General features: G+C 44.8%; 1 protein-coding gene and 1 long non-coding RNA gene across 8 annotated transcripts in view; one reads left to right on the forward strand and one right to left on the reverse strand.

Moving 5' to 3' along the window:
• Positions 1–168, reverse strand: part of MMS22L (MMS22 like, DNA repair protein) — a 141,324-nt gene extending 141,156 nt beyond the window's left edge. Inside the window, exon 1 of one of the 7 annotated variants that reach the window (XM_075923917.1) lies at positions 29–148. The gene's annotated coding sequence lies outside the window, so the exon portion shown is untranslated. Of the gene's footprint in view, positions 1–28 lie in introns of all 7 variants that reach the window. The other 6 variants (XM_006118427.4, XM_006118428.4, XM_075923913.1 and 3 more) reach the window with 6 other exon arrangements.
• A 5,096-nt stretch (positions 169–5,264) lies between these two features.
• The window catches only part of LOC102447490 (uncharacterized), a 310,387-nt gene continuing 295,201 nt past the window's right edge, over positions 5,265–20,450 (forward strand). Inside the window, exon 1 of the long non-coding RNA XR_331701.4 lies at positions 5,265–5,799. This is a non-coding gene — a long non-coding RNA (uncharacterized LOC102447490). The remainder of the gene's footprint in view (positions 5,800–20,450) is intronic.

Genomic DNA, 20,450 nt, shown 5'->3' on the forward strand with positions numbered 1-20,450 from the left:
CGCTACGTAAGCGTCCCGGAATGTTTACCTCTTCGCCTTCCGAACCCCAACGCTTTTCTGTATGTCCCGCGCGCACGAACGATCACACGACTGCGCATGCTCGATGGATGGGGCGCCAGCACCGCTTCCTTCTCATTGGATAGGGCCCTTATGGGACTCCGCCCACTCTGACGCCAGCGCTCGCGCTTTTCCAACCTCCCCTTCCGCCCGCGAGACTTAAAGAGACAAACCCGCGCTGGAAGGGGCCGTCTGCAAATTGCATTCCCGGGTTGCGCCTCTGCCCTGCGAAGCACCCCGCCCCGCGCACGCGGCTTCCCGGACTGGCGGGCTCCATCCCCCCCCCCCCCGTCACCCTTCTAGGCTCTGCCTGTGCTGCCAGCCTTCCCCACAGCTCTGCTGCCAGCCCAGGGCTCTGCACCCCTGGCCCCAATCACCCCACCCCCAGCCTCTGTGCCATTCAGCCCCCTCCCTCGCTACCTCCACCCCCTCAGCATTCTGCTCCTGTCGTGCCTCCCCTAGGGCTCTGTGCTACTCCCCACCAGCCAGTGCCTCGGGCAGCCGACCCTCCACTAGCTGGCGATCACATCCATCGCTGCCTACAAATGTCCTGCCAAAGCCGGTATTTCACACTACCCTCTCCCAGCTACCCCTACGTTCCTGCACTCATTCATTCACCTTGCTACTCGCACTCGCAGCAGGGTTGCCAACTGCCAGTAAATTTGCAGTCTGACCATTTAAAAGAGCTAAAATTGGACCTGTCTGTAAAATCCCTAAAAACATTTACCTATCAGGAAACCCCCCCATACACCACGCTATGCAATGCAGCTGGAGGATCCTTCCCCCTTGGCCCTATAGTTAGGTCCACACTGTGAAGTAGCACCAGGGAGCAGGCCCAAACAAAGGCTATATTTACACTGGCACGATCTTGTGCCAGAAATATGCAAATGAAGCTAAGGGTGGAATATTGCTGAGCCTCATTTGCATATCTAATGAGCCACCATTTTTGCCCAAGAGGCTCTTGCGCCAGAAGGAGCGTCTACACTGCCCCTTCTTGCGCAAGAAAAACCCTCTTGCGCAATGCCCTTATTCCTGAAAATAATCAGCGTAGCGACATTGCGCAAGAGGATTTTTCTTGCGGAAGAAGGGGCAGTGCAGACAGCTCCTTCTGGTGCACGAGCCTCTTCTGCAAAAATGGCAGCTTATTAGATATGGAAATGAGGCTCTGCAATATTCCACACTTAGCCTCATTTGCATATTTCTGGTACAAAATCACGCCAGTGTAGACATAGCCAAAGTGTTTGCGGGCCCAAGACAGCACACTGCAGTTGGTTGTACCCCGCAGCCAGGTGGCTTCCAGCCAGGGCAGTGAGCAGATGGGCAGGTACCAAGCAGCACAGGGCCCTTATGGTGTGGGGCCCCAAGGCAACCACATTTCCCTTCTTGCTCTAAGGCCAGGCCTGCCAGGGAGTCTACAATTCCCTAGGGCTGTGTCCAGACTCCATGCCTCCGTCGACGGAGGCATGTAGATTAGCCAGCTCGGAAGAGGGAAATGAAGCCGCGATTAAAATAATCGCGGCTTCATTTAAATTTAAATGGCTGCCCCGATCTGCCGATCAGCTGTTTGTCGGCAGATCGGGAGAGTCTGGACGCGATGCCCCGACAAAGAAGCCTTTCTTCATCGACACAGGTAAACCTGGTTTCACGAGGCTTACCTGTGTCGATGAAGAAAGGCTTCTTTGTCGGGGCATCGCGTCCAGACTCTCCCGATCTGCCGACAAACAGCTGATCGGCAGATCGGGGCAGCCATTTAAATTTAAATGAAGCCGCGATTATTTTAATCGCGGCTTCATTTCCCTCTTCCGATCTGGCTAATCTACATGCCTCCGTCGACGGAGGCATGGAGTCTGGACACAGCCTAGGTGGGGACAGAGAAGAGAATTCTCCCACTGAGGACTCCTTCCTATCAGCTGGTGGCAAGTGGGGTTCTCCACTTCCAGTTTTGAATTCTTTGGTGTCAATAGTAGGGTTGCCAGGTGTCCGGTTTTGAACTGGACAGTCCAGTATTTGAGCTTTCTGTTCAGGAAACAAATTGAGAAAATATAAATGAGAAAACATAAATGTCCAGTATTTTCTAAATAAGATGTAATGTAGAATGTGATGTAATGTCAAGTGTGTCCAGTATTTTTGTTGAAATCATCTGGCAACCCTAGTCAGTAGCCCGGGACAATTTTGAACTCTTCTTTGGGTGTACCAGGGTCCAAATTTAAACTTTTCTTTTGGGGCACAAAGGACTGCTTGCCCGCCCCCTGTGCCATGGGGGGAGGGACAAGGGGTCAGCAGCCAGAGCCTGGTTCATTAACTGCCCTGAGCACCACACTTTGGGGGATCACCATGAGGCCCAGGGGATAAGCAAGGGACCTGGAGCTGGCAGCAAGGATGCCATGCACTCAACCTGGGCCCACCCTGCTCCATTTCTCCTGCTCCCAGCCACGTCACTGTGGAGGGAGCTGGGAGAAAGAGTGGAACTGCCGCCAGGGAAGCAGACAGACTGGGGCTAGATTGCTCCGCTCTCCCCCTCATTGCCACTAGTAAGTGGGGGGGGGGGGTGACCCTTGCTGCCAACACCAGCCACTAGTCCACTGAGCCACATCACTAGAGATGAGGTTGGGAGGGAATGGAATGGGGTTTGGGAGAAGGAGTGACACGAGAGTGAGCAAGAAGTGGTAGGGATAGTGTGAAGTAAGAGTGGGAAGAGGCAGGGCTTTCCCCTGGGGGTGACGGTTGGCATGGGGAGGTGTTACATGAGATAAAAATCAAATGACCAGTGCCCCGCTTGTGTTCCTCCCCAGCAGTTGCCACTGTCACTAGTGTCCATGCAGGAGCAACTTTTGTGGGCATGTGTGTAGTACACTCTCCTTCTGGGATCTCCTGTGGCTTGGGGGTCAAGGGATGGGGATGGATGGTGCAGTGAATGGATTTAGCAGCCTCCCACAGGTTCCCTACTTGTAAGTCACAGTGCAGCAGTCACTTAAATATAAGAAATAAACTGTCCACTCCTATGCTGGAAGGATTATTGATTGTCAAAAATGGACCTGGAAAAATTACTAAAGAAATCACAGAATTATAGAAGATTAGGATAGGAATAGACCTCAGGAGGTCATATAGTCCAATCCCCTACTCAAAGCAGGACCAACTTCAACTAAATCATCCTAGCCAGGGCTTTGTCAAGCCTGGCTTTAAAAAAAACTGTAAAGTGAAGATTCCACTACTTCCCTAAGGCAACCCTTTCAGTGCTTCACAATCCACGGTGTGAAATAGTTTTTCCTAATATCCAACTTGGACCTTCTCCACTGCAACTTAAGAATATTGCTCCTTGTTCTGTCACCTGCCACAACAGAAAACTGCCTAGCTGCATCCTCTGTGGAACCCCCCTTCAGATATCAGAGAATCATAGAACTGGAAGGAACTTCAGGAGATCATCCCATTCCTTCTTGTCCGATCATTAGACATTAAGGAGAACATTTTTTTCTTCTCTTCCCATCCATCCATTTCCAAATTCCTTGTCAACTGTCCACCATATTCCCAATCAGTCTCCCATCCATACAGCTCTTTATTCCCAAACAGCCAGTCTCATGTTTCATGCTGACAGCCACCCATCAAAATCCTGCTTCTCAAGGTTCTTCCCTGAATTACCACCACACAAACTCTTGCCCCCCCCCACCAATTGCACCTTAAGCTCCCCTCCCACAGTTACCACACATTCTCCCTCAGCCATCCATTCTATTACATTTCCATGACAAAATAATAATAAAAAACAAAACAATGAATGGTCCTGTGGCACCTTTGAGACTAAAAAAGAAAAATGTAGATAAGGGTAAATGTATTTATGTGTACCCTGGACTCCTTAACTCCATTCATCTGAAGAAGTGGGTTGTGCCCACAAAAGCTCATGATACCATCTACATTTTTATTAGTCTCAAAGGTGCTGCAGGACTACAGACTCACAGGGTTAACTCTCTGAAACCTTTATATACATAACAACTATTTATTTACAGCCAGCGACCAATATTTTTTGCCATTCACCCACTCGCCTACCATTCTCCATCACCCTCCCAGACATCCCTAACATGGTTGGCTAGCAATCCCTCTCAGCCAACAACCCCTCTCTACGCACACTATCCCTACTACTTCTAACCACATCCCCTGCCAGCCTCGTGCCAACATTTCCTCATGTTCACTACCAACCAATCCTTTCCTGTTCCATACCTATGATTTCCCGTGCTCCTTCCACCTCCTATTTTTCTCCTACCAGCTTCTCTTCCTTACACTTTTCTTGCCAGAGCCAAAGCCAGAGCCAAATCCTCCTCACAAAATCCTCGACAGCTTTCACCAAACTTCCTTCCAGCCATCTCCTTTCCCTTTTTCTCACACCTTTCCAATTCTTGCCAAATGCCCATTCTTCAGTCTCCTTCCCTTACATTTCAGTTAATCCTTCTCCCAAACTAGTACTTACTTTCATACATCCCTACTAACCCAGAGATCTTCTCTCCTATTACCCCTTTTCATATTAGCTCCCAAACCCTTTCACCCAATCTACGTTTCCCATCAGCCCTTCCTGCACAGCGGTTCCCAACCCTTTCCCATGCCAGCCAAAATTAATCTTCTCCTGTCCCTTCTGTGCCCATCCAGTAGAACACCGCAAACAAGTTCTCAACCAATAGGCACAAAAGTGCCTGACAAATACAACAATCAGGTCGGAGCTTGCCATTGTTATTAATTGAAAGCTCTTGATTAATCAGTCATTATGGTGCACTATGCGAAAGTCTTAAAACCGTCCAAACTCTGTGCGTGAGACAGCTGTATTAAGGTTAGCATTGTGCAGCCTGTAAGTGATTGTTCACTTATCTAATTATTGTATTATTATGGATTGTCTTGTTTTTGTTAATTACGAAACGCTTTCTTCCTGGCATTTCAATGGAAATCACTAGAAGTGCACGCAACTTTTGCTCCCAACCGGAAAGTTACCAAAAAGTTCTGCTGTTGCTGCTGCAGCTTGTGGGGTTATTAAAAACTCTGTGGTGACTAAAAAGCTGCTTTTACTCTGGGGTTTGCAAGAATCTCTCCCTTTCCTTGTTTAAATTCCTATCCAATTTAAAAAACAAACAAACGTACATCACGGTTAAATAAAACTGTACCCAGGATAACCCTGATTTCCATATGCAAATTTATCTGCATTGACAGCCCCCCCTCCCTCTCTCAGTCTCTGTTTCCTCTCTTTCTCTCTATACATTGTGTCTGTCTGGTTTTCAGGGCACCTTTATTTTTTTTTCTTTCGCTCACACGCACAGGCTCAAATATCTAGACGAAGAAGTAAGGTGGTTGCTACAGTCACTGTCTTTATAAAGAAAGCTCATCATTGTAATGCCATCTTATCCTTTTCACTCGTGCTCGGTCGGTGATTAAAGTTCCCCAGGATGGGGCTGGAAAAGGAGCTGGAAATGAAACAGGATTAGGAGGAAGATCACATTGCTGCAGCTGCATCCAGCGGTGGCCACTGCCAGACGTGCCCTGTTTCTGGGATCCTTGATATTAAAAAAAAAAAAAAAAAAAGCAACGGGAGAAAATATTTGAAGACAAAAGCTGCAACCTAAAAGATCATTTTCTTTATTTAACATGGCAGCAGGCGCCGTGCGTGGGGAGGATCAACATGCTGCATGTTCAGTGGGACTTCTCTCCCTGTCTCCCTTCTAGGATGAAAGGAGATAATGTAATCTATCCCGTGCCAAATAGGCACCCGAGGTAAGAATCTTTTAGTAATCACGTTTCCTAAACTTTCTTTTGAAACGGGATATATTTGCAGTTTCAAACCAGTAAGTGGCAAAATGTGTTTTACCTGTGTGTAAAGAAACCCAGAGGAAAAAGTTAAAGTGCAACATATTCGTAGTCCGTTTGGAAGGATTACTTAGTCAATTATTTCTGTGCTGTTTGTTCGATATTTGTTTCCAAAGCAGACTTCAGGAGTGACATCATGGTTTACAGCTGGTGCTAAAACTGATCTGCAAAGTGTTTTTTTTTTTTTTTTTTAAAAACCAACTTTGTAATAAGGAATTGAGCTACATTTGCATGTGCTGTCTTTTTCCATTTCAGCCTAAAGACTAGTACTCGTATTAAAGAATAGTAGGGTTTTTTTTATTTTAACAGAGACGCAATGAATGCTGCATAATTAAGTACAGTATTTAATTTGGCTGTTGTGAAGCAAAAGAATAAGGTAATAATTTTTATTGTACTAATCAGACTCAAGATGTTCTCTGTGTTAATTGGGTTAAAAATTGCAGTACTTATTAGAAATTCTAATTTCACAATGCAGCACTGACAATAAGCTCAGCCAGTGAATTATTCACATCTTTAATTTGCTCACTTAATGACAGTGTTCTGTAATCAGAGTGCAGAGCCTGCTTCCTATGCATTATGTATGATGTTCAGGACTTAAATGCAGGACATTATGAAGCTCTCAGTGGCTCAGTAATTAGTTTTCCACCAGACAGGACTTAGATATTCACAGATAAAAGTCTGCAGTTGAGATAATGTTAAGGTTGTGACACATACTAACAAAAGCAGGGGAGTTCAAATTTAAAGCTGAAACTATGTTCCTTTCTCATCCATTGTGTTTGGGAGGCTTAAAAATAACAGTGAGTTACAATATGTGCAGCAATACTTAGGTTCAGGGGAGCAAGTTAAGAGTTTAATTAAACTTGGAATTTTGTTGCTTTTGCTAGTTTGTAAGTGACAGTCATCTCTCTCCTTCCCCCCCCCCCCCCCCGCAGTTATTTATATATAGTTTATTTTAAAACTTTGTTCTGAAAAGGAAACACATCAGATTGCAGCAATGTGCAGGAGCACATAGGAGTGATTAACTATACTGTAATGATTTTCAGAACTGATGTTGAACTCAGAAGTTTACCACTCTCTCAAACTATTATGGCTTAACAAATAACTATTTTGTTATATGCTCTAACTTGGAGAGTACTTACGAATAACCAACATGACTGGAATGACAACATTCTGGAATGTCAATTGTCAGAATCTACAGTGTATACATATTTTGGAATGTATGTTGATTTAGAAAACTATATGTTATTCACTTGAAAAGGGCTGGTATGGGTTAGAATGCATATCCTTTCTGTGTTTATTACTGACCTTGTATTATGTCAGACTAAACGGAGGGGATGTATGGTTACATCATATCCTTACATCTCATTACTGTAGTCTGTAAAATGGGATGACGATAAGGGACGTTGAGGAAAAAATTGAAGAATCACCATAACTTAAAAAACAAAGAAGCAAAACCCAACAATAAGGAATCCAGTGGCACCTTAGTGCTGGCCTATACTAGGAAGTTATTTTGAAATAACTCCCCTTACTTCAAAATAACAAGTGGAGTATCCAAACAACCAAGCCTGTTATTTCAAAATAAGGTTATTTCAAAATAATAACTCCTGCTTTCCATGAGGAATAACACTTACTTTGAAATAGTTATTTTGGGAGTTATTTTGAAATTGGTTTTTCAAAATAATTTCCTAGTATAGACACTCCCTCAGAGACTAACAGATTTATTAGGGCATAAGTTTTAGGCACTGCTCAGGCAATTATACATTTGTGCCTTATGAAAATTTAATCAGAAAAAAACTCATTGGGAAAGTTTATCTTTTTTTTTAAACTTCAGTATCTTATTTGGAGTTGATAATGTTAATTGTATGCCCGACTTCAGAGATTCTTCTCAGAGGAGTAAATTTACTCACATGCTCAAGTGTTAGCAAGTTTGGATGCCAGTATTTATATATGTAAAGTTTCAGATTAGTACTTAAATGTAGAAAAAGGCTTAATAATTTTAAGTACATGTAGAATTTTCAAGAAAATATTTGAAAATCAGCTACTCCTTCACTTTCCTGCCAAACCCTAAGTTGGGAATTCAGTTGGTCTCTTCAGCAATTGATAATAGGGTTCCTCAGACTATTTTAGGGTCAGATCTTCCAATAACCTAAAAATTACCTGAGGCTACTCCTTTAGGCAGATTATGTCCCATGTTCACAAATGAACTTAGGCACCTAAATCTCAGTTTTAGGTCCCACTGCAATCAATAGAGCTCCTGCTGGTCCAAATAGAATTCTGAAGTCACTCAGCATCTATGTTTTCAGAGAAACAGTCCTCTTAATGCCTAAATTTCTACGTCCAAGCATGCACACTGCTGTCTCCTTCATGGTTTCTGAAATCCTTGGACAGGTAGGGGTCGGGGGTATCTGGAGCATGGGTTTCTTATCTCCCAGGATGGATGCCTTAACCACTTGACTGTAGAGTCATATTCTCATTCTCTCTCTCTCTCTCTCTCTTTCTCTTTTTCTGGCCCAATAACTTAAGTAATTAAGGAATTATACACAATGGAACAATTTCAAGAGGAGAGACTGAGGGACTCTCACATCAGGATATCCCATAGCTCAGGCATTAAAGTACTCTTCTCAAAGATAGGTAATACCTCCTTCAAATTCTTGTTTCTGCTCTGCCAGAGGGGAAAATTGAAGCCAGATTTCCCAGGTGAGTGCTCTAAAACCAGGCTGAAGTGCCATCATTTTGCATGGGATAAGGCAGTTGCTTAACTCATTCTTGCAAGAATTGACGAGGTTGCCTAAGTCCAGGTGAAGGGTTCCCAGCTGTGGGTCACTAGCAGAAGTAGGTGCCACCTGTCAGAGAATGATGAGGTTTAGAACACACTTGTCTCATTGGCATCACCCCTTGGCTAGGTTAGGCAGCTCCTCATTTAGCATTCTAGCTTTTGTTGGTTGCAGGAGCAGCCCTAGGTGAGCTGCCGGCAACTGGCGCCCTAAGCGAAACTGCGATCGGCGCCCCTACCTCCAAAGCCATTAACAGCCCTTTATCTTGGCACCCTAGGCGACGCCTAGTTCACCTACATTGACAGGCCACCCCTGGTTGGTTGCATTCTAAATTATAAAAGGAGTCTGGGCACTTAACTCAGACTTTGAGGATCCCACTGTTTCACTGATCTTTTAGGGTATGTCTACACTGCATAGGAAGATGAAAGCTGCTTCTGTTGATCTTCCAGGGGTCAAATTAGCAGTCTAATTAAGATACCTAATTCGAACAGAGAGGGGTGCTCCTGTTGATTCCGGTAACCCACATTTCATGAGGATTGAGGGAATTCAAAGGAAGAGTCTTTTTCCTTTGACTTCCTGCAGTGTAAACTGTGCCAAAAGCCAAGTTAAGCTACTTTGACTTCAGCTAATTAATTGCATAACTGAAGTTGCATATCTTAATTCAACTTTGTCCTGCAGTATAGATATACGTGTAGGCTATGTCTACACTTGCGGCTTCTTGCGTGAGAAATATTCAAATGAGACTAAGCATGGAATTTTGTGTTTTCTCAGCCACTGTTGGGGGTGAGGGGAAAGTGCAAACCTGCAAATACTTAGGCCCAGATTCATAAAGGAACTTAGGTGTTGCAACACCTCACTTTTAGGCATCTACGGCTATGTCTACACTCGCGGATTCTTGCGTGAAAAATATGCAAATGAGGCTAAGCGAGGAATATCGCAGAACCTCATTTGCATACCTAATGAGCCGCCACTTTTTGCAGAAGAGGCTCTTGCTCCAGAAGGAGCTGTCTACATTGCCCCTTCTTCGCAAGGAAAACCCTTTTGCACAATGCCGCTACACTGATTATTTTCTTCTGTCTCTTCTGCAAAAATGGTGGCTCATTAGGTATGCAAATGAGGTTCTGCGATATTCCTCACTTAGCCTCATTTGCATATTTTTCACGCAAGAAGCCGCGAGTGTAGACATAGCCGTAGATGCCTAAAAGTGAGGTGTTGCAACACCTAAGTTCCTTTATGAATCTGGGCCTAAGTGTTTGCAGGTTTGCACTTTCCTCTCGCCCCCAATAGTTGCTGAGGAAACAAAATTCTGAATGCAGAAATTGTGGACAAATTGACCAGCTCTGCAGAAGAATAATTATCAGAACCAAATAATTTTGTTCTGGAGCAGTCACGGATCAACTGACCAGTCTAGCTCTGCTGGTTAGTTTTCTCACACAGACAAATTCTAAATTTTAATTTTAAAAAAAGATTGTTTCTTAGACGTTGTCTTTTGAAGAAAAGATGGGAAATATGACCTAAGTGTAACTAATGCAGTGATGTTTGTGGGCTCCGATATACACCCTGAAAGAGCTCTGCGTGATACTTCAACCATCTTGGTGTGATGTTAATACAAAGACCCACCCTATCAACAACACTCCAGCAGAGGACTCTGTGAGTACGTCTAAACTACATGGCTCCGTCGACGGAGCCATGTAGATTTGTTTGTTCAGCAAAGGGAAATGAAGCCGCGATTTAAATAATTGCAGCTTCATTTAAATTTAAATGGCTGCTCCGCTCTGCCTATCAGCTGTTTGTCAGCAGATCGGGGCAGTCTGGACACTCCCCTGCCGGCATGAAAGCCCTTTATCGACCTCCCCGGTAAACCTCATCCTACGAGGCATAATGGGGAGGTCGATAAAGGGCTTTCAGGTCAGTGCGGGAGCGTCCAGACTAGCGCGCTGAGCCGACAAACAGCTGATCAGCTGTTCGTTGGTTCAGCGCAGCAGCCATTTAAATTTAAATGAAGCTGAGATTATTTAAATCGCAGCTTCATTTCCCTTTGCCGATCAGCCTAATCTACATGGCTCCATTGATGGAGCCATGTAGTTTAGACACACCCTATATTGCAGATTGGAGTGGCCAGTCTGTAGCTCTGGAGTTGCATACAGCTCTTCAGAAGTTAATATGCAACTCCTTGCATAGGCACTGAATCCTCGGCTAGAGCTACTGGTGCCAACTTTCCAGTGTGTTGGGAGTACTCACTGCTTAAACACCGTCTCTGCCCAAAGCCCTGTCTCCTTCCCCTATGGCCCCTATCCCTTCCCACTGCCTCCCCTGAGCCTGCTACACCCTCACTCTTCCCCTCTCTCCCAAAGCCTCTTGCATGCAGTGAAACAGCTGATCTTAGCAAGTGGGAGGTACTGGGAGAGGGGGCGGTGCTGATTAGGTATGTTACATTTAGATTAATTGGCTAATTGAACAGTCGATGCAATTTGCATTGACTATTCGATTAGTCGATCAGGGTGCCTCTGCCTTTGAAGTATAGCAACAGTCCCAGGGTTGTTGCTACACTTAAAAGGCGAAAGTGCTGCGGGGAGCCCAGGGCCAGTGCGGGCTCATGCAGTCCTTCACTGGCCCTGTACTCCTTGCAGTGTTTCAAAGTGACAGAGCTACATGGAGCCCCGAGGTCAGTGGGGGAGTCCCCAGCTGACCCTGGGCTTCATTTGGTGCTGCCACTTTGAAATACTGAATTCAGCCCAGAGCCAGCTGGGGAGTCCCCTGGGCTGCATGCGGTGTTTCAAAGCAGCAGTGCCATGTGAAGCCTGGGATCTGGCCCCGGGCTCCACATGGTACTGCCACTTTGAAGCATCCTCTCCTCTTCCCCTCCCTTACTGCCTCTATCAGAAAGAGGGAACAAGTGTGTGTATGGGGGCGGGGAGTAAGCTACTAGTTGACTAATGTGTCGACTATCCGATAAGCATTTGCATCCCTAGTGCTGATTGACAGAGCTGCTGGAAGGTGGGAGGTGCGGGGAGTGGGAGAGTAGCTAATGGGGGCTGGTATAGCTCTTTGACAATTTTCATTATTACATTCTGGCTCCTTCTCAGGCTCAGATTAGCCACACCTCTGTAGAGGCAGAAGAGTACAGTGGATCCATCCCACCCCCAGACATATGGGGTATATACTTGGGAGTGGTAAGCCTTCTGGCACACCAGCCTCTTCACAAAAGGCATGGGAACCTCATGTATTCCTGAGGAGTGGGAGGATCTGATATTACTTCTGGAGAACAGAAGGGGGCTCTATGTCAATGCTCCTGCTTCTTTGGGAAGGCGGTTCCCATGCCACCAGCCCTTCCAGTGGGAACAAAGCTCAGGGGATGTATCAAGTGTCTAGGTCCAGGATTGCCTTAATCTGGTCTCTAGGGCATGGTAGCTACACAAAGGACATTCAATAATATTTTAAAACTTGTGACAAGATCAGAAGATTGGATCCCATATGCATTCAAATGGGTGATATTTTCTGATATTTTTTATTTTCTGATCTTTCTTTCCAAGTTCAAAGATCATTGTAAGTAAAACTCTGTGAAGAGGAATGGTGGCTTGTGCATTTCTGAAAGCCTTCTCTGGAGGCCTGATGCTGTTCATGTGCATAGGTGCCTGAAACCAGGAAATTATTGCATGGAAAAGGATTGTATGGACTGAGGCTAATATAGTTTCAGAAATTATACACAAGTACATGTGCCAGGATGCTTCACTTCAGAATTATTATTTTGACTTGATAAGTTGAGAGTAAGGGGCAACTTTAAAAAAGGAACTAAAATATTCAGTGTGATAAAGAACTTGAACATTGATGGTGATTTGTGTTCCAAAAAAACATGTTCTTTACCAAAATATACATATGTATAGAACAATTATAATCAGGATACCTGGTGGAAATCACAGATGGGACCATATTTATGCTTCCCAATATTTTACCAGAGTTGCTTGGGAAAACAGAATAAATAAACTCACATATACAGTAAAATTCCATATAGTTAAGCCAATATTCATTTAGATTTAATATAGTGTCTATCCAAGCCGAAGACTCTGTGCACTTTAAAACACAACACTGATAAATATTCTTATTACAAATAAAAAAGAATCATTGCCAAGTCAAGCAAGATTTAGCAGACCATATGAGCTCACACATAATATGCCTATAAAATATAAATCTATGAAATCTTTATGACTCTTATACATATTTTATATTAGGCCAGAAAAAAACAGAGTAAGAATATATAATACCTCCAGCTGAAAAGACTGACTATGTCACCCCTCCTTTGGATCCCTCCGCTGGCTCTCTACTTTTTCATATAAATTATAAGCTACCTGTCTTCGTTTTAAAGGATTTTCACGGCCTATCACCACCCCTTATATCCTCTGTCATCCATTATTGAGATGTTGATGCCTAGTTTCCTTAATTCCAGCCTCCATCAGCCACTTACTAAATTTTCAAACAAGCAGCACTGTGTTTTCTCCGATAGTGTTTCTTGTGCTTCGGAGGACCTTATTTTCCTCTTTCAAATCCTTTCTAAAAACGCTTGTTTTCTAGAGTGACTACAAAATCTTGATAAGTTAGGCTGCTGGTGTTTTGAGAACTGCAAATCATGCTGTCCAATAATGTTTCATTGTTTCCGTGTATTCCCCATTTGTCTGTATCTGTCGTTGGTCTCTTCTTTTATACGTACATTGTAAGCTCTTTGGGGCAGAGATTCTCATCTTGGTCTGACTTTTTACAATGTCTAGCACAATGTAGTTTGGGTCCTAAGTGCAATGGTAATACAAATAATTAATAATATTCAAATATATTTCATGTCAGCAAGTGATTCGGTTAACCAGAGTCAGTGGGAGTCCTAGTTAGGCCATTGAAAGGTACTGAGAGGGGTAAACAGAAAGCAAACTCATTTGGGAAGGAGTTGGACTTTCATAAATGAATACCAGGGTAATTTGAAGCAGCATCAAGAAGGAGACACAGGTGAGAGTAGCAATGAGTTTTATCTCATAGGCTAAAAGTAGAGAGAAAATGTACTGAAGTTTGAGGGAACAGAGGCTGACAAGAGAAGGAGGTTCCGGTGGGAACTACAAGGAGCAGGTTAGATTCCAGTGGGAAGGTCTGTAAGAAGCAGAAAGAGGCTGACCTCAAAAGTAAGGGGAGATTCTGGAGGTATACAGCAGACACAGGGCTCACAGGTGCAGGGCCTGGATAGTGGAACACTGCAGGAGATTTGCTTGCAGGAGCCTAATCTGAGGGTTGTGGTTGCAGGGCAGGATTAAAGCGAGGGCTAGGCGGGCAGCTGCCCGTGTCCAGGGCACCAACCTATGGGGGGCGCCTGATTAAAGTGGTAAGGGGTGCCGTGCGCCCGAGGGCGGGGGGGGGGGGGGGCTGCTGCGCATGTGCCACTCACCTGGGGGCGTGGCGCCCCTTACCATGTCAATCAGGGGCTGCGTGCCCAGAGGCAGGGCCACATATGCGCTACGTGCCTGCTGCCCGGGGCACAAGTATGGCTCGGTCTGGCACTGTGTGGTTGGTAGTAAGTGGTTCAGGGGAGCAAAGAGTCTTGAAGAGCAGATCATAGCTGCTTATTATAGGATCTCTGGATTGAAACCCAGAATAGCTGTGGCCCTGGGTTGCCTCAACAGCCCTGGGGAAAGTGTGAAGCCTCCTGAAAACAGAAAAACGATCATACTGGGTCAGACCAAAGATCCATCTAGTCCAGGATCCTGTCTTCCAACAGTGGCCAATGCCAGATGCCCCTGAGGGAGTGAACAGAACAGGTAATCATCAAATGATCCCTCTCCTGTTATCCATTTCCAACCTCTGGAGTGTCCAGCCATAGGAATTAATGGTGGCATAGCTCCAGTGGGTACATGCACAGAGGAGATTTAGCTTTTGGTTTGCTGGGGCGGGGGCTGAGTTCTGGAAAGCATGGCTAAGGGAGAAGAAGGCTGTAGCCAGCTCTCTGTACAAGAGACTGGCTGGGGGATGAGGGAGTTTCTTCAAAAAGACATGGTGGTCGAGGGTATTAACTGAGGAGTGGCTATAGTGGGGTAGCAAGTTCTGAAAGAGACTGACGGGAATGGGTAACACTGAACTCTGATGGGATCACCTGAAAGTACAAGGAACTGTTGGGGGGGGGTGTCATATGTAGGTAGGTCTCTGGTAGGGTGCGGAGCTAGCTGGGTAGGGGGCTAGGTGACAGGGGAAGGATATGAAGCTGTCCTGGAGAGCAATGGGAGATGCTGGATCTAGATAAAGGGAACATGGGAGACTGGCTGAAGAAATGTGGGGGGTGTATTGGGGCTATGAAGTCTCAAACCTGTGTATTGTGGAATGGAGTCTGAGGCCTCTGGTGGAGTGTCTTATGGACGGGATTGGGAGCGATGTGCCAGAGATCTGCTGAGGAGGGTAGAAGGTAAGTAAAACATTAGCAGGGATAAGAAGCTTGTTGGTGCAGTCTTGAGGACTGGTGGAGAGGGAGTATAAGAAGATGAAATATATTGCAGTGTTGCTGTAGCTGTGTTAGTCCCAGGACATATGAGAGACAAGGTGAGTGAGGTAATATCTTTTATTGAACCAACTTCTTCTGAAGAAAGAGAGAAGGTGCCCCCACAGGGAATGAATAGAATGATCAGATGATCCCACCCTTGTTACCCATTCCCAGCCTTTGACAAACAGGTAGGATAATAGGATGGGGAGGGTTTAATTTTGACCACATTGCTCATTGAGCTTGAAGCAATATAAATCAATTATATGACAAGCGCATCAATTGGACTGAGTTAAAAAAAATCAAGATGTGAAGTTTTATTTGCCTCAGATAATACCTTTGTGTATTGTTAGAAAGACTTTACATGTGTTAAATACTTGACGGCAGATCATCTGTCTACCAAATTCATATTAAAAACAATTGGGTTAATCGAAGGCATAAAAAGGCCAAGTGATTTGTTACACTGGCATGATGGGGCTAGAGTTTGAAAGAAAATTCAGTCCTCCAACATCCAGTCCTGTGCTAAGTCTACTAAAATACAGGTGCTTCCAGCACAACTATTACTACGATATGTTGGCAGAAAAAATATCACAGGCTACATCTGCACTGCAGACTTCTTGCACAAGAAGCTTTTTGCGGAAAAGATCTTCCACAAAAACTTCTTGTGCAAGAGTGCATCCATGCTACAGAAGTGATGTGCTTTTGTACAAAGAGTGTCCACGCTGCATGAATGCTATCTCGAAAGAAAGTTCTGATTACTATTCACAGAATAGCCACCAGAGCTCCGATGCTTTTTTCTTACACAAAACCCCTCTGTTGCCAGTCCACACACACCTTTTTGTGCGAGAATTCTTGCGCAAAAAGGAGTTATTCCTCATAGAAAGAGATATACCTACACCGCAAAAACCCCTCTGTTCTTTTGATTTACTGTAAATTTACTTTTGCAAAAACATGCTTGAGGTATGGACACTCCGCGGGTTTTTGCGCAAAAACCCAGTAGTGTAGATGTAGCCACAGTGACACAGGAACAGTATTAACATGATTGTATGGTTTGAGTGTCCCATAATATCCCAACCCTAGGATAGAAGAAGGAGTTTGTAGGAGGGTGCATTAAATGATATTGCTGCTGGAATTTGATGCCTTCAAATGGTTGTCATGTGCCCTCTCACTCTTCTCTTCTTCAGACTAAACAAAATGGGTGTGTCTAGACTGGCAAGATTTTGCACAAAAGCGGCTGTTTTTGTGCGAAAACTTGCCAGCTGTCTACACCGGTCACTTGAATTTGCTCCTTGCGCAAATACTTTCATACTCCGGCTCAGGGATAAGCCCTCTTGCGCAAGAATACTTGCACAAGAGGGCCAGTGTAGGCAGGCACCTTAATTTTTTGTGCAAGAAAGCCCAATGGCTAAAATGGCCATCGGAGCTTTCTTGTGCAAAAGCGCATCCAGATTGGCATGGATGCTTTTGCGCAAAAGCACTTTTTGCGCAAAAGCATCCTTGCCAATCTAGACGCTCTTTTGCAGAAATACTTTTAATGGAAAAACTTTTCTGTTAAAAGTATTTCCGCAAAATCATGCTAGTCTAGACGTAGCCAATTCATCCTCTTCTTTTGTGAAGTTTGATGCCCAAAACCAGACACAATGCTTTAGTATAGGTGGGTATGTCTATGACTACCCCCCTAGTTCGAACTAGGGGGGTAATGTAGTCATTCGGAGTTGCAAATGAAGCCCGGGATTTGAATTTCCCGGGCTTCATTTGCATGATGCCAGCCGGCGCCATTTTTAAATGCCGGCTAGTTCGGACTCCGTGCCGCGCGGCTACACGCAGCACGGACTAGCTAGTTCGGATTAGGCTCCACGAGGCGTACAGCGTGTAGCAGCGCGGCACGGGGTCCGAACTAGCCGGCATTTAAAAATGGCGCCGGCCGGCATCATGCAAATGAAGCCCGGGAAATTCAAATCCCGGGCTTCATTTGCAACTCCGAATGACTACATTACCCCCCTAGTTCGAACTAGGGGGGTAGTGTAGACATACCCGGCCTTATTAGTGCTGAGTAGAGTGGAAGAAATATTTTTTATTATCTTTCTTACAACACTCATGCTACTACATCCCAGAATGATGTTTGTTTTTTTTTCTCAACAGTATTACATTGTTGACTCATATCTAGTTTCTGATCCACTATATTCCCAAAATCCTTTTCTGTAGTAGTCCTTCCTATGCAGTCATTTTCCATTTTTTAATGTTTGTTCAGTTAGTTCATTATTCCTTTCTTAATGTCATATTTTGCATTTGTCATCTTTGAATTTATGACTTATTTATTTCAGATTATTTCTTCATTTTGTGAAGATAATTCTGAATTCTAATTCTGTCCTTCAAAGTGCTTGCAGTCCCTCCATCTTGCTATCATCTCCAAACTTTATCAGTGTACACCCTATGTCTGTGGTTCCCAAACTTTTTTATTCCATGGACTGGCAAACCCATTCACAAACTTTTGGCGGACCGGTAACATTTATTTGCATATTTGAATATTAATTATGCATAACATTCATTTGCATAAAAGCATTCAGCTCGGAGTTAAAAATTTCTGTTAAAAGATCCCTTTCCTTTCTTATCTTAAGCCATTAACACCTATTTAAACTTTGTTTGAAATGTAATCATGCAAATGTCACGAGCTACGCCTTTTGTTCCAGTATTCAAAAGCAGCCTAATAACAGCTTTTAATCCACCTGAAATTTTGGCACCACCCCATACAGCAGGGGTCTGCAACCTTTACCAACCAAAGACCCAAACTACATCAAAATTCAGAACAAGTTGTCAACGAAGAGTTAAGAGATAAGAATGTCCATTTGCATGACTGAAAATATACAACATCATATTATTGATAATTGACATGGTGATTAATAATAGCATAAATTAAACATTATAAGTACATACTTTATTTAATAGGACTTCTGCTACTGCATCTTTTCACACATTTCTTTGAAGTTTACAGCCCCAGCCCCCCAGAGCTGCTGTGGATAGCCGGCTTCAGCTCTGGCAGCCACCGGCCATTCGCCCAGGGTATATACCAGTCCTATGGACCTGGCCTGGAAGTGTCCAGTGGCCCAGCAGCCAGTGGTTCATGGCCTGGCACCGATCTATGGACTGACAGTTGGGAACCGCTGCTCCATGCCATTATCTAACTAATTTATGAAGATATTGGGTAGAATCAGATCCAGCACAAATCCATGCATGACCCTACATGATATGCCTTCCGGTTGACTGTGAATCATTGACAACTATTCTTTGAGTATGTAAGTTCATGTAGGCATATTTTCTAGTTGGTTGTCAAGGCCAAGTGTGACAATATCAAAAGCTTTGCTGAAGTCAAGATATATCACATCTGGTCCTTCCCTCTCATCCACTGACTTGTAGCTTTGTCAAAGAAGGATATTAGGTTGGTTTGACATGATTTGCTCTTGACAAATCCATGTTGATTGTTAATTATTACCTTAAAATCAATTGTTTGATTATTTGTTGCGTAATCTTTCCAAGCACTGAAGTTTAGCTGACTGATCTATTTTGCCCAAGGCTGTCCTTATTCTCCTTTTTAAGAAGAGGTATTCTATTTCTTTGTTCTTATGGCATCTCTCTCATTCTCCATGAGTTGTCAAAGAGAATTGCTAATGGTTCAGATATGTCTTCAGTCAGTTCCCCAAATGTTCTAGGATTTACTTCATCGGGTCCTGCCAATGTGAAGAAATCTAAAGCTGTGTCTACACCACTACAAAGTTATTTCAAAATAAGTTATTTTGAAATAATAACTAATCAAAATAATGCATCCATGCTACAAATTCCCATCAAAATAGTGCAGATCTATATTGAAATAGCACATCCACGCTCATTAGAACCTGAATTGTATTTATGGCCCACTGGAAGCACTCTGGGCAGGGCATCAGGATAGAAGTCGCTTCCTGAGGCTATCTGAGGCTTGTGCTTAAAGGGGCACCCCTCTACAGCCATATCTCAGATCCTTCTCTGTTGCTATCTCTTTGAGGGACAGCAAACTCACATCATGTGCTCCAGTTGCCCTTGCAGACTCCATAGCACTCCTGCCGTGGAGCTGGACCTGCTGCACAGCAGTGTCAGGCTCTGAGACCTCCTGCTGCACCTCCTGGTGCAGTTAATGCAGGCCACCCTCACGGCACTGAAGGACCAAGATGTCCACCTCAGACCGGAGCACATCCTCACCCTATCCTGGGCACTCCTCCTACCCCACAGTTCCCTCTGCTCCTCTCCAGCACACCATGCATTGCTGCTTCTGGTGCTGGAACACCAGTTTTGATTGGTGGGACCGGATCATCTTGGAGTGGTGGGATAACCAGCAGTGGCTTCAGAACTTTCACATGCCAAAGGACACCTCCCTGGAGTTCTGCAAGTGGCTTGTCCTTGCCCTCTGGAAATGTGACACCTCATGCAACCTTGCATCCTCCTCTAGAAGCATGTTGCCATTGCCCTCTGGAAGCTGGCCACACCGGACAAGTTGGTAGGGAAGCAGTTCAGCATGGGGAGATTGACCATCAAGGCCATCCTCATGCAGGTATGATGCTATTGCTATTGACCCAGGAGGGTGGTGAACTACTGCAATGGGTTCCCTAGGAAGAGGGATGGAATCTCCATCCCTAGGGGTTTTGCAGTCCTGGCTTCACAAAGCCCTACTGGGGGTGGGGTAGTTGGGGTTTCTCCTGCTGTGGGAAGGGGCTTGGGATTAGGGACCTTCCAAAGGCTCCTGCAACCCTGTGAATCTGTGTTCCTATGTTTTTACAGGTGGCGAGGGCCATCAACGCCATCCTGTTGTGGAGGGTCATCACTCTGGGCGATATTGATCCCATCATCACCAGCTTTGCCACCATTGGCTTCCCCAACTGAGAGGGGACCAATGATGGCACCCTCATCCCCATCTTGGCCTCCTTTGTATCAGTAGGAAGGGGTACTTTTCAATGGTCCTGAAGGCCCTCACGGACTATCAGGGCTGCTTCACGGACATTAAGTTCAGCTGGTCAGGGAAGGTGCACGATGCCCACATATTCTGGAACTCCAGCCTGTTTCAGAGGATGCATGCTGACACTTTTTTCTCTGACCCTGCCATCAGTGTCAGGGACATGGACATGCCCATCTGCATTATGGGTGATGCAGCCTATCCCTTGCTCCCCTGGCTAAAGAAGCACTGCATGGGACACCTGGACCCCACCAAAGAACATCACAATACCAGGCTCAGCAGGTGACACAGTGTTGTGAAGGGT

This window comes from Pelodiscus sinensis, chromosome 3, assembly GCF_049634645.1.
Source record: "Pelodiscus sinensis isolate JC-2024 chromosome 3, ASM4963464v1, whole genome shotgun sequence".
Taxonomy (NCBI): Eukaryota; Metazoa; Chordata; order Testudines; family Trionychidae; genus Pelodiscus; species Pelodiscus sinensis.